Source organism: Lichenostomus cassidix, chromosome 1Aa (genome assembly GCF_008360975.1).
Source record: "Lichenostomus cassidix isolate B80296 chromosome 1Aa, HeHo_3.0, whole genome shotgun sequence".
In the NCBI taxonomy this organism is placed as follows: domain Eukaryota; kingdom Metazoa; phylum Chordata; class Aves; order Passeriformes; family Meliphagidae; genus Lichenostomus; species Lichenostomus cassidix.
Window position 1 is genome coordinate 50113759 of NC_139480.1, and position 14991 is coordinate 50128749.

General features: G+C 46.2%; 1 long non-coding RNA gene across 1 annotated transcript; it reads left to right on the plus strand.

The window, feature by feature from the left end:
* Positions 1-4485: 4485 nt before the first annotated feature.
* Positions 4486-10773, plus strand: LOC146443818 (uncharacterized). The gene is made up of 3 exons (XR_014856097.1): positions 4486-4713; positions 7897-8068; positions 9733-10773. It is a non-coding gene; the product is annotated as an uncharacterized LOC146443818 (long non-coding RNA).
* Positions 10774-14991: the final 4218 nt, after the last annotated feature.

The following is a 14991-nucleotide window of genomic DNA, read 5'->3' on the forward strand; positions in this document are numbered from 1 at the left end:
GTTTTGTGTTTGCTCCTGGCTTTACAAACACTCCAGTGAGAACTGGGGGAGGAGGAGAAAGTGGAAAGGTGTTTTGCATTCATATCTGGCTGCGGCGCAACCTGCACTGTCAGTCCGTGACCTGAGCAGCATGTGGCATCTGTCTTAGCCAAGGACTCAGGGCACTCAGATGTCACCACGGGGACATGACCTGATTACTGGACCTTACAGCACAAGACAGCAGCCTCAGCTCAGTGCCTCAGATCTGAGAGAAGTTCTCCCTGACTAAAGGCCATGGCCGCTGCTGTGCTGGGGGAATGTGGTGAGGGAAGGTCTCTTGCTTATTTCTGGGGAGGTGGTGTGTGCAAGCAGCCTCGGGTCCCAGCAGCAGCACAGTGCACTGCTGTCTCCAGACCCTGGAGAGGACGGCTGATCAGCTCAGGAGGAAGGTTGCAATGGCAGCAGATGCTCCAAAGAGCCAAACTCTGGTCTTTGCAGCCCTTGAATTTTTGCTGAGGTGCCTCTGCAGTGCACGCTGCACTGTGTTTACAGATGCACACCCACGTTCTGTGGGGGACCTTAAGGGACAAACATAATGGCAAGATGCCTCCCTCTGCCTGTCGCCCTCTCCCCATCCCAACACCACAGGGCTGTGGCTAGGAGAAATGCACGGAGGTGACACAGCTGCTCCTTTTTAGGTCGGAGAAAGTAATGTGCCTTATCTCACAGAGACAATGTGGGGCAAGCACAAGAAAGGAAAATGAGGTGCTCAGTAACAGGAGCTACTAGCAGGACATAGTTCAAAGTACTCCCTGCTACCCTGTGTGCAGTGGAGACAGTGAAGGAGCCACCAGCTCCCTTAAAAATCAGTGCTGAACCAGCGTGATCTGCTGTGTCTTTGCTCAGGGCAAAGGCCACAAGAATTCAGTCTCTAAAAGAAGGAACAATAAATTCCTTCCCAGAGCAATGCATATCTAATTTCTTGCTGTTTACAAATCCTCACTCTACCACTGGGAGCTTGCTTGGTGTTTCAACCTTTCAGAGGGGGTCACAAAGGCATCTGCTGTCACCTAGATGAAGTTACAGCCAGGTGGTCCCTGGCTTAAGCTGTGTGCTTCGTCTGACTCCAGTCTAGTCTGTCTGGTTTTGTGGGGAGGGCAATATACTTAATTAAGGTCTAGGATTGCTTGTCCCACACAATAAGATTTCCTGCCAGTGACAACAGACTCTGCTTTAGGATTAAAAGCTCTGCTATAGCAGCTGCCTCCGTCAGTCTGAGTGGGACTGGAGTTGTTTAGATGTTTTTATGTAGGGCAGTGTGGTGGAGGAGGGAGAGTTTGCATGTGTGTTGTGCCTAGTTACCACTTATTAGGTACCTGGGCTAAATGACAGTCCACTGGGGGGGCTGACCTTCTCTCTGCCTGCCTTGCCCCACTGTGTCAGTGCACTAGGGACTATCCTTAAATCTGCTGGTCAGTTGTGTGTTGTGGTTTTAATTGAGGTTTTCTGGTTGTGCCTATGGCTCAGTGAAGATGTGCGAGCTGAGATGAACCAGCATGTTCAGGTACCAATAACAGTGAAGTTATCTCCAGCAGGCTCATTGTGTTGGGGTGCTTGGGGTGGAATCCACATCTCTGCACCTTGCTGCTCCAGACACACAGTATGCCCTTGGCTGAGTCCTGACATAACTGCAGGGATATATGTAATTCCCACAGAGTGAGTGCATAAAGCTCCTGTGTCAGCCTCTGCTTTAAGGACAGGGGAGGTTTCCTAGAACAAAGGAGATGGCGGGGAAAGGATTTTTTAGCTCCTTGCTATATTGATTCAGAATCTTTGTTGGAGTTCCCCCTTTCACTGTGCTGCTAGCACATAAAGCTTTTCTGGTTCATATATGGGACAAAGTCCTTTAGTGGAGATAAACCCTATCAGCACAAGCCCAGACATTTTTCCTCCTTCCTTTCCAGGAATAGCTTTACCATCAGGTGGATGGGTCCCAGGGCCTTGTCCCCAGCCCCCCTCCCCGTTAGGCCCATGTGGTGTCACATACACGTTCCCAGTCACACGATGGGATGTGGACTGTGTGGCTGCCAGCCTCCTTGCTCCATCCAGCACGTAGGCACCGACCGCAGCCAGGTCCTCTCACTGCCACAGTTTCCATTGCATGGCAGAGCTCGCCATGGCATTGAGCCACTGACCTGTCTGAGCTCTCCTGGGCTTTGGTGTCAGACACCAGCCACTCAGCAGAATCTCAGATGAGGGGAGCAGGCCCTCACTTCCCAGACGCTGTGCAAATGAGCTGTCAGCCCCAGCCAGGGTGCAACAACTCTGCAGGCTGTTCTGCATGTCCCCCTTGTTTTTGCTTCTGCCTGCTGATCCTGTCTGACTCCAATACACCTGCCAACGTCAAGAGGCATCACAGAACAAGTGCTGTGGACCAGACTAGTAATCCTGTGATCTGTCCCTTGGTCACCTCCGTGGGAGAAAGGGATAAGGGATAGGGCTCCGATGACTAATTATGTTAAATATTTAGCACATTAGTATGAAGCTTGTGACATTCTTCATGTTTGCATCTCCCTGCAGGGCTAATGTGAGGAAAGGGCAGGGATATTTCTAGTCCATGTAATAGTCACTGAACAGATAAGTCTGGTTTCTGGGAATTGAAGCATAGACAGTGCCTGAAGGATGTAATGTCTATATAATATTAATTTAATAGGAAGACAAATGTTCACCTATACTACATGCTTTCGGATGAGGATTATTTTTGTCATGGTCCCTATGGGTTTCTTTCACCTGGCCAAAACCTGTCCTCTGTGTTATGCCACTGAGGAAAAGAAATGGTAGAACTGGGTGGTTTTTTTTGATGTAGACATGCTTGCCCATAACATTTTTTTCCAAAGGTGCATGGCATCAGAGCATGCCCTCCTTCTTCCTGGCTCATTCTTCTCAGGTTTGCCCAAGGCTGCTTGTTCAGGTTGTGCAGGGCTTAAAAATCAGAGTCTGTGCTGCTTTTCAGACTGACTGCACACACACATCTATACACAAGCACCAGCTTCAAAACACACAGCATAGCAAAGCCCATCTGTCCAAATCCTTCGGATTCCAGCATTCTTGTGTGCCGGTTCTTCATTTGTGAGGATGTTATATATGAGCTCTCACACTGTGTTCAAATTAAGTACAGCCTTGAAATGGCTAAGGTGTAACCAAGTGAGAAGACAGACTACACGAGGACAGGGCACCTGGAGAGTCCTGGTAGGTAGAGGGCTGTTAAATTTCATGAAGTTGTGCCAACAGAGTCAAGGAAGTCACCTGGAACTAAGTAAGTGAGAAGAGAAAGCTCTATTGGCCTCTTTTATCCAACAGCCTAATAAATGAGCATTCATGAACACGAAAGAGTCACAACAATGCAGAGTTCTTAAACAGAACATAAACCCCTCCCTCTCCTGTGATCATAGGCACAACAAGCCCATCTCCCGGTCCTGTGACTTCTATAAAATCCTTATCCAAATGTCAGCAAAGGTGACCTTGTGGCTTTTTAAAGCAGTACTTTATAGTCACTTGACTGCACTTTACCAAAGTCCTTTCCCGGTTTGGCTTTCATCCCCTGCAAATAAATAAACACAACAGGCTGCCTCCATCTTCTCCTCCAGCCCTGTAGTGACCACCCGTGTTAAGCCATGTCAGACAGGCACGTCTGGGGCTCTTCTGGGCAAGGCAAGGCAAGCCCTGGTGTGGGGCATACCAGCATGGCTGGTAGTTGCATGGACAAAGCAATGTGTGTTTGGGTTGGGGAAAGATACATACTGGTCTGTGTCTTAGCTGCAACTTATGTCTGGAGGAGAGCTTGAAGGAAGTTATACCTGTTTCCTATTTCCCTTCTCCAAGGAAACCTCAGTATGAATGCAGCTGCTGGGTGCTTGATCTTATTTTAGATTGTCCTTAAAGCAGGTTCAAATGTGCAAGTGTCAGAATAGATTTGGGTGGAAGACCTTCTGGATTATTAGCACTTAATTCTCTATGTCTCCATGCTTAGCTTGTGGATCTGCTGTTACTTCCCAGTATGTATAATTAATGGTGCTTTTATTCAGTTTTTCTATCTTCTGTCCTCCCATAATGTGTTTCTTTATTCAAGATAAATTCCAGCATCCAAACTCTCACCAAAGGGGTGGAAAATTCCTGGAGCTGATACCCTCACCAAGATCTGGGGTTGCTCTGCCCAGGGCTTGCATGACATCAGGCTTGTCGTCTTGGCAAGCTTTAGGGTTATCTGGAGAGTTAGCTGATACAGTGTCAAAGTGAGTCTGTGCTTTATCACTCAGCTGGATGAACAGTCTGGTGCCCTTTGAGGGATGCCATGGATTAACTGTGAGTTGGTTGGGTATAAAGGAGTAAAAATACCACAGAGTTTTGTCTAAACCAGCCATATGGTGTCCCTGCAGTGTCTGTGGCTGAGCAAAGGGTTTGCAGCAGTCATGCTCAGAAAAGCTGTCCAGTGATGGTGGAAAAGTAGGCAGGGCAAACCAAGTGCCACACTTGCAGCATTCTCCCTCTGAGGGCAAATGAATCTGTGGGGTTCGTAAGGAAGAAAGAAAAATGAAATGCAGGTGGTGGGAAATGGAGGCACAACTGCCTACCCCCAAAGGCTATTTACTCTATTAGCTCCTTCTGAAGAGCAAAAGCATAATTCTGACAACCCTTCTGCTGTAATGGAATGGGGGGTTTTCCTAACTCAAGCTGGTAATTGGTGTACTTTTGTATGGGAAGAAAGATGGAATTTTCTCATGGTGCTAACATTATGGACATAATGCTTTCACAAAGCTGGCCCATAAATCGTGAGAAAGAAACTTTTTGTACATTTTGGTTTTGCCTTGATAATAGCATGTATTGCTAACCCAGCTAATTCCCCAGCTAATTTTGGCATGTCATGTTTAAGATGGTGTCCCTATGTCTTTTGTTATGTTCCCTCTACAGCTGAGAAATGTTCCCTCAGTGCATAAAGTCATCAATTTTTTTTTCTTTTCAGTGCAAATCTTCTGTCCTGAAATGGAGTTCCTTGTAACAGTCACAAATTGCTTGCTCATAGCAAGAGTAACTAGAAAATAATCCTTAACATATTTCCTACCATGTTTTATCTAGTTGAGCAGTGTTCTAGCTTCCTTATCTGTTTTAGATCATAAACTTGTTGACTGTGAGTGTCATCTGGGACAAGCTGTGTTCTAATTTCTAATGGTAATTAAGAACTCAGTTTCATCCAGTTTAAATCTCTGAGTCTACTGAAACAGCACACTTCTTCCAATATGCCTGAGTTCTTTGCTCTACTGTTCTTAGCCTAGACTTTTGTTAGAGGTCCATCTGTGCTTTCCATCTACAGTGCTGTGCAATTAGGTCTATTTTAGAGAGGGTAAACTGAGGCAGAGCCAGGCATAAGCACATTGTTCTCAGGCTTTCATCATTCAGCTGTCCACTAGGCCAGGCTGCTGACTGCAGGGCAGTGAATGTGTGTGATCTTTTTGTGTGGGAAGACATGTGAAGTTGTGCCATCTGCCAGTAAAAAGTTCTTGCTTTGAAGTTGTTGCATTTTAGCAGCTGTCAAAGGACATCCTGGATCTAGACATGCAGTCGAAATGGTGGTGCAGTGTAAATACCCAGACAGATTACAGATGCTGCATGCAAAGTGAAGCAGTCTAAAGACCTTTGGGCTGAACTTGAAGTTCTCTGGAGATTAATGAACTATGGCGGCACTTGAGGGATTGCTAATCTTCTCACTTCCAAAGGAAAAAAGTTCCCAGACTGAGATTATAAAGGACATGAATATCTAAATATGTCACCAGCAGAAGAGAGGTCCCTAAATCCAAATGTATGAACCTCAAATCCTCCTCTGTAAATATGTACATGCTTACAATTTCATCTGTAACTTCCTCCTTGACTTCTAACATTTTGCCTCCACTATGCCCTGATTTTCCACCAGCCTGGGTAGGTCTAAGCCATCCAGTGTTCATTAGCCTAAATTAATTTATAATCCACAAAAGTGACCTTTGGCAAATCCAGTAATATTTTGCCCACATCTGGCCTTCAAAAAATACTGTTCTGGCTACCTCCATCCAATAATGTGGTTACAATAGTGAAAAAGGTGTAAGTACATACCTGTTATCATACAAATAGCTCATAATCCTTCAGTCTTTTAAAAATGAGCTGTGCCTTTCCATTTTGGAAAGGTCTTGCCTTCAGGAGACCAGGTTTCGGTGATGGACTTGTGTGCCTCAGTTCTAAAGGAGCTGTCTTTAAAAAAAAAAAAGATCAAAAAACCCAGAGCTGCTTTTCATACTTTCTGTACTTAGCCAGCCTTCCTCACTCAACATGTGGGTGGCTGAATCCTTTTAAACCACCAAATTCTCTAGTGGGGTGCTGGAGTCCTGGGCTAGTGGCTCAGCCCAGAGTATTTCTGCTCCAGCAACCAGGGCTGTCTAAAAGCCTTCACACACCTTTGAGGCTGTTACTGTCTTTATGGGACCATTCCTTCTCAAGGGGATTCTCTTTGAGAAGTAAAATGGAGAGAGGAGGGAGAAGATATTTCCATGCCTAGCATTAAATGACATATTGCAAAGCATGAGGTATCTATCTGCTTGGGAACAACAGCCTATGTGACAGCCTGCTGTGTGGTGTGCAGAGTCTGGGGTTGTTTTTCCTGCAAGCTATGCTTCCAACCTCTCCTCCCACCTCATTGACAGTAACATCTGGATCTACCCGCACTCAAAATTTTCTTTGGAAGAGAGTGAGTGCAACAGGAGAATGAGGGTTTTCTTTCCTCATTGCTCTGTTGTGAGGATAGCTTGCAGCTGTGCCTGGCTGGAAGGAATTTGCAGATTTCATGCAGGATGGTTGAGAAACATTTCCTCTCCTAACTTCATCACATCCCTGTTCATATACACAGAGCCGTTAACTGGGAAGTCTTCAGTTCCAATTCTTCTGGCAACATACAGTAGGGAAAAAATAGAAATGGAGTCAGTGCTTTTTCTTTCCATCTACAGTCACGTTGGTGATGGACAACACTGCATCGACCTCAGTAAAAGGGTTAATTATGGAGAAAAGTGTGTTAGAGCCTCTCAGTGTTAGAAATAGACAAAAATAGAGTAGGTGCTGCAGAGCACAGCATCCTTTCAAGTACTGGCATTGGTGAGATAAGAGATAATACACACTAGAGTGTCTGTTGAGAGAGAGGGAGAGATTGATTGTATCTTAAGGGCACAGCATCTTAGAAATAAATTTAAAGAATAACCTTTCTTTGGGCCTTTAATTTCACTCCTGTTGGAAGTGCTTACCTACAATTACTTACAATTAAACCATTGATGGGAGTGCATGTATGTGGGGGTGTGTGTATGTACAGCACAAAGGCTATAGTTAACACACAGAACTAAATGTTTTGTTCCAGAGCCCCAAACGCACACAGCCTCTCAATACTCATCAATTTCAGGGAGTGTGAGGCCTTTCAAAGACCTGGAATCATACAGCAAATTCTTTGCCACAGGCTTGGGATAAGTGATTTCTTTCTGCTCATGATGCAGTACAAACTTGGAAATCAGCTCTGCATCTATTCATCAGCTGAAGTACGAGCCCCTTTTATTAGTGCCTTTTGTGGCAATAGCTGTGATCTATTTAAAGTGCTAAGCCTTCAAACTGCAATTCCCCGCAGCAGATGTAGTGGAAGCAGATATCCATGGAAATCAGTCAGAATGAACTCGTGTTGCTGCTCAAAGGGTGAGCTCCATTCAGATCAGCAACAGCTACCTGATTCCTGCTGCATGGGCTTTGGCTCCTTCTTCGGTGGTTTGGGGCTTGGGGCAAGGCTAGGTTTCCTGGGCAAATTTTGTGCCATTTATAGTCCCTGCTTCACATTTACTGTCTTTCATTTCTCCCCCTTAGAGGGCATTCAAGGAGGAGACACTGCTGTTCTTGTGGCCTAGCTCTGCATCCTCAAAGATGTCACAGCTAAATCCATGTGGCATGACTGCCAGCGTTAGTCCCCTGTAAACAGCAGCAAACTCATTCTCATCTCAGCAAGTGATCCTTAAACATGAACTGTGAAGCTGCACAGGTGGGTAAGTGTTGCAGGAAACCAGGGGGGCCCAGCCAGATACTTTTATTGGGGAAAATATTGAGGTGCTTTGGTTTGTTTGGTGGTTTTTTGTTTGTTTGTTTGTTTCTTTTCTGTTTTTGCTGGGTTTTTTCCTTAATTAACATTTTTATTTAACTCTCATCCTCTGCACTTGGCTGCTTGGTGTCAGAGCTGGCCAAGTGCAGGGTCTTTCTGCTTGGACAATAACCTGGTAGGATGCCACAGATGGCTATTAAGAATTCTGGATTAGGAAAGTTTTGGTACAAATTGTTTTGTAAACCAAGGCTCATATTTCATCAGAGTTGTTCCCTGTTAGGCTGTTCTTATTGGAGTGGGACTTGAGAAAAGAGCAAAAAATGCACTCAGTGTGCCTAAGAGGGCAGAGTGGTGTCCTTGCAGTGTGTACTGAGCCTCTCATGAGTGGTGTCCCTCAAAGGTTCATACAGAGACCAAAACTATTCAATATTGGTACAATTAATAGTCATGGCACGGGTAGTGCATCCTCAGCAAGTTTGCAGATGACACCAAGCTGAGTGGTGCAGTTGACACACTAGAGGCAAATGATGATACCAAGTTTTGCTCCACTCTTAAGCTGTAGACTGTTGTCTCCTAAGAAAATTATTCTATGGAGGAATTAATGCAACTCCCTAGTACAGCCTAAACTACTTGTCGTGACATCGTTTGTTCATTTGGTTATTTTTCCCTGAGTTATTGGGATTTGGCCTGTGACAGAGATAGAAATGGGAAGCATATTTGCCCACCCAGGCTGCAGAGAAAGACATGATGACATTATTCAAGTTGCAGTTTGAGTCATGTTTGGTACCACAGCACAGCTGGCTCAAGAAGAAATCCTCTGGGGAACTGAGCAAGGAAAAATGGGAAAGGGGAAAAAAAAAGCACTTTAACTAGCAGTGACCAGTTCTTCTTTCTTGTCTTTATTTCCTTGGGATGTTGTCACATGCATTAGTGGAGGAGATATTGTTTGGCCCAAGTACGAGGGACTTCTTCCTCCAAACTCTCCAGTAAATCCTAAAGTTCTTTTCAAACCAAGATTGCTATTAAGCTGGGATTGGTGGTTCAGACTCTTTTTTCCATTCAGATAACTGCTACTGTACAATGTCCCAGATGTGAGACAGCTGCTCACACAGCAGCATCTAGCCAGATGTTGGAGATCTGATTAGACACTGAAATGAGACTTGGGACGGGGGAAAGGACACTTGTATCTCCAGATTTAACCTGCTTCTTTGACACAGACATAGCAGTGGGCTATGTCATTCCACATTCAGATGACTGGCTTCATAGTTTCATTATACAGCATCTTTCCCAGCCTTCCACAAGACATCATTTATCTGAAAAAAATCCTTTCTCAATGAAAACCTTTTGATCCATTTGAGGCATTACCTTTATTATAGCTGGTGGAGGGATGACTCAGTGTGTGTGGACAAAACACAGGAGACCAAAGATCAATAGTCTCTGCTCTGTAGACAACCTTGCTGAGCTAACATTTCTTGCCAGTAAGAGTTGCATTGAGATAATTTCCCAATAAAACAAAATTATTCTGTTTCACACCCCATGAATGCAAAAACAAAAAAAAAGAAGAGCATGACTATCATTCCTTAACTCACCTGACTATCATTTCTTAGGTCACCTGTCTTCTGCTGGAGGTCCACCTTTGCACTGACGTACCATTACAGAAGACCACATGTGGTTTTGTAGTGCAACTTCTGAAGTTCCTCTGGAAAATCTGGGTGCAAGCACAGCCTGCCTGACATGCAGCTGTTGACTCCTGCTGTTTCCCTTCTACACTTCACCTGCTCCGGAAAGGGACAGTCACTTCAAGCAAAGACAGACTTTGGCTCATTTCCTTCCAAACGCTCCATCCCATCCTGCTGCGCAAGGTAATGTGACACTATTTCATGACACAGCCTCGTATACTCAACACAGCTTTGAACTGTGGAGAAGCAACAGCAGTCAGAGACAAAATACACTCAAATGGATCGACTTGTTCTTCACATAACTCCTTTGTGTCATCATGAAAGGCAGCATCGACCTGTAGAACTAGGCACCAGGACACAAAGGACTCCAAAGAGTGATTCTAGCAAGTAGAAGGTGTCAAGGTAAGAGGTGGCTTGGCTTGGTTACAAAACAGCCAGGGAAAGGAGATCAACACTGCAACAAAACTGGATTCAGTTGCAGAAAAAAACCCCAAATGACACACTTGACATTAGCTTAATTGTGAGCTGAACTTGAAGTTTATGGAGGGAAATTCTTTAGCCACGCTGTATTGAAGGACAGACAAAATGACCTCAGATGATACAGATGATCTCTACTACTTCCTACAGAAAAAAACCCCCAATCTATTTTTCTAATGTCATCTGAGGAGCACTGAGTTATTCATAAGATGCAGTTGTTGATACTGTCACAACAGACTTCCCTGGTTTTGGTAGATATAATGGGTTGGATTGCCACATTTCCAGTGAAGCCGAAGAGCGTCAAACCATTCCCTGGGAAAAGTTCAAATGCAAATGGTCGTACTCTGTCAGCTTTGACTCATTGCATCAAGTCCAATGACTAAGAAGGTCAAGAACAATTAATTCAGAGACAAAGGCACCGGAGCTTTCAGTTCTGCTGCTGCACTTCAGGACCGTGCTTGAAATAAAACTTGAGAACTCATTTTCACCATCTTCCTGAGCTTTGGGATCCTCATTGCTTCTCTGAATGTGAGCCAAGCACTCTGAGATGAGGTACAGAAGACAGTAGCTGCCTGACAGCTGCTCATGGGGACTTTTATTTTGCCTTCCATCTTCCTCTGACCAGAATTTCCATGATTGGTCATGGAAACCTTCCTGCAACACTGCCAAGGCAAGCTGCCCATAGACGAAGACCTTACTGCTATCCGATTTCCCAGCTGAGAATTTTCCCACCTGGCATATGCAGCAAAGGAATGGTTACTCAGGCTTTTAGTTACCAGCACACCACCGGCCTTTGCAGCAGTTAAAGCATGAGGTTTAACAAACTGACATTTGTTGATGTGAAGTGTGTTTTGTCAGAAAATTCCTCCCTGGCCCGCTGGGAAAGCTGGGAGCCGTACAAGCATTCTCAGCCTAGCGGCTGAAGGGCTGTCCCGTGGGGCACCACGTTTGCACAGCTGCACTGCCCTGCCTCGGGCTGTGTGAGGGATGGGAGGCTTTTTTGATCCCCAAAGGGCTGCATTTCAGGGGAGGCTTCTCGGAGCCCCGAGAGACTGCGTTTCAGGGGACAATTTCGACCCTACCGCTCCGGGGTCACGACTGGCGCTGAAATAACGAGAAGCGCTTCCCCGCCTTTGCAACTCCCCCACCCTCTAAATAATAAGGTTCCTCGGAATTTTGCATTTTGCGCAGGAATTCGCATTTTGGCGGCACCCTGGGGGAGGATGGAGCCTGTTCTGGGCACGGCTAAGGCCCTTGGCGCGGCCATCGCTCAGGGCCGTCACTGAGGGGAGCCGCCGCCAGATGGCGCCCTCGCGCCCCCGCTGAGGGGCCGCCTGTCACCGCGGGCGCTTCTGCCGCGATTTTAACTCCTTTTTTTCACCTTCTTTTTCTTTTTCCTTTTTGTTTTGTTTTTGTTTTGTTTTGTTATTGTGTTTACGTTTTTTGTTTTCTTTTATTTGTTTGGGGTTTTTTTTGTTTGTTTGTTTGGTATTATTTGTTTTTGTTTCTTTTTTTTGTTTGCCCTCCTTTCCCCTCCCGCCAACATCTCCCACAGGCGCTGAGAGCTCCGCCGAGCTGTGGGTGAGGATGGCGGGCGCTGCCCAGCCTCCTCCCGGCTGGGATGGGATCCCGGCTGCCGGCTGTGGTGTAGGAGTGTGAGGGATGCTCCCCGGATAGCCCCCGGCAGGGAAAACGCGCAGCCCCATCCCTTTGCTGCCCACACGCACATCCCCATTGTGGGGACGCAGCTGGAGCCCCTGTCCCCAGCCTGGGACAGCGGGGTGACACGCAGCGTGGCTCAAATCCATCCTGAGCGTGGTGTAGGAGAATTCAGCCTTCCCTCTCCTCCTTCCATCCTCTGGCCCCTACTTGCACCCCTGCCTGCCCCACTGGCCTCTCCTGCATTTTTGGTTGCCCTGTAACAAAGGCTCAGGCGTTTGCAGGCGAGTGATTAAAAAATGTGAGAGGATGGAAATGAGAGGGTGGAAATCCTGATGAAACCTCGTGCCAAACCAGCTGGACAACTCCAGCCCAACACGGTGGCAAAATATGCTTTTCCAGGGAGCTTTTCAGTTCCCGTTGAGAGCGCCTGGGAAGGATGGGGACCGTCCCCTCCCTTAGACCCCAGCACTCCCAGAAGAGCAGTAATCCTGAGCCACTAAACATGGATAAGCCCAGAAGAAAGAAGATGTGGCACCAAAACAGACCAAGCAACCACATCTGCCTGGCATGCACCTGCTCCAAGGGGCTTCCACTTCCTTTTTCCATGTGTCCTGTTGTCTTCACCAACTCCAAGGAATGATTTTCCACGAGGGTGCAGGGATCTCTGCTGGGAAAAAGGATTTGTTTTGTGAAATCTCATTCTTTTTTCCCCATTACAGGTAATTTATTTGATGCCAGGGCTGTCGGATGTACTTCATCAGGGGTGTAAACTAGATCATTGCACTAATCTCATCTTTAAACTTTTCACTTCTCTTGATCGTCCTTAAGAGTGCTCAAAAGCTCACAGGGCCTCCCTGGTGTTGAATCTTCTGAGCTCTGCAGCTTCCCTTGAAAACAGATCTTAGGTCCATTGAATTATAATGGCATGAAAGGATTTGGGACGAAAGATGGAGTGGAAAATGTGATAGCTGTTCTGCAATTAAAAAACTCAAAAAGAAATAGCAGGTTCTGTTCTTTCTGTATTGGGGGTTTAGTGTGTAGGAATTTACTAACTCAGTTAAAAATAAACCAACCCCAACATGTTAACTTTTTGATTAACATGAAAAGTCAATTAAAAAAAAGAAAAAGGAAAGAGTCTAAACTATTGGAAACAAAATGATTTTTGGAAGCATCTTTTCCCTTAATTGGACGTCTATTTCTGGATGGAGTAATTTGTGCATGGAATCCAGCTGTATGGCTTTTGTTTGGCAGTGAAATGATCAGTTCCTGAGAGCGTGAACGTCATGTGGAGAACCCCATCCATGCCTTGAAAAGGACTCCTGCCTGAGCAGGGCTTTGTTGGCAGTGTCAGAGGGTGCAGAATCAAGCTGTTTTGTAATCCCTAATTGTATGTATTCGCACAATGGCATTTTAACAGTGCTGGTGGCTTTGTGGGTTGTAGTTAGTGCCCCAAGATGGGGATGGAAGTCCATGTGCCAGATTGGCCTGGGGTCTGCTGCTTTTCCAGGAGAGGCCACTGGAGGTGGGTCAAGGTGCAGGCAGGACAGGCTGCTCCTGCAGCTCCCCTCACCTCTGCCAGGGCTGGTGAAGCTGCCTGGGGCTCCTGACAGACTTTGGCAGGGAGTTGATGACTAACGCTGGGAAGAGCAGCTACTGCTCCAAAGTACTCTCTTCCCCCTGAATGACTGCAAGAGCATCTACCCCTGTCTTTAAGTGCCTTCCATCTCCTTTTACGTCCTCTCTCCTTAACGCTTCCTTTCCCACAACAAAGTTGACCTGTGTGGGTTCTTCATCCCGCAGATGTCAAAGCTCATGACACTCCAATGATATGGCTCTTCTAAAAGCCTAATCAGCCCCATTGCAAGCTTGCTCCATTCCCTTTCTCCACTCAGGTCTCACTGCCATCAGTGGAAGTGGTGAGGCCTCACTGTTGTTTGACTTCGGGGCATCAGGGCTCTGTTGTACCCTTTTGCAGGCATTCCTGAGCCTCGCAGTGCCTATCTCAGCAATATTAACAGCCTAGTTTTGCTGAAGGTGGAACCCATGCCATGTCTCTGTCCCACGGCAGGCAAGTCCTGACTCCAAAGGCACTGAATAACCACTCTGCAACACAGGTATTTCTGTCACACCCCAGTCTGAGGTATAATTCCTGTTCTTCATTTGCAACCAAATAAAATTCAGGACCGTTCCACCTCCCTTCCAACTTCATAACATCCAAATTAACGCTTCACAGGATGTGAACACAGCTCCAACTCCCAGGCACGCTCAAGCTTTGGGGAGATTCCAGTTCAGTTCTTTGCAGCTCTGCACCGCTTCTAGCCGCATGTCACCTCTTCTTAGGCCAATGTTAGCAGAAGACTTCTGCACTGAGCTCCCAAGATGTTGGCTGTCAACATGCAGACATGAAAACCAGCCTCCCACTTCTCTTCTTCTTCCTTCCCTGCCTCTCTATCCTACTGCAGAGTCCCTTGGCCTCCTGCTATGTGGAAATAACTCCATAAAAACAATCTAGTTGTCTCTGGTAGATTGGTATGGGTGACCTGCCTTGTCAGAGACCCTCCACAAGTAATGCAATTTCCTGGTATGTCCCTCACGCCTTCACCCTGAAATGTTTCACCGCCAAGACGTCCCACATTGGTCCTAAAAACCAACCTATCTTCTCTCTTCTCCTCCTTAAGCTAGACTGTTCCTTTTTTGCTAGAAATAAAAGCAGCCATGAAGCCATGAGTCCTTCAAGGGAAAGATGTTTTCCTCTCCTCCTCCCTCCACCTACAAAGGCATGAATCTTAGGCTGTATTTCACAAGTTTGAGTTGAAGTAAGCTTCTTACTGCTGGCAGAACCTGCCTCCGCGCCCTCTCTGCTCATTCAGTGAGTGACACTAATCAGGGGTGTGGGAGGTAGGGACAATATCAAGCACCAAGGTGATTGACAAGCCTCACTCAGAATTTACATATACCCCAATGGGTACGTGAGGGTGAAATAGGGTGGATCAATCAATCTCTTTGTATTATTGCCCATGGCTGGCAGTTTTTAATTTAAATTAATAA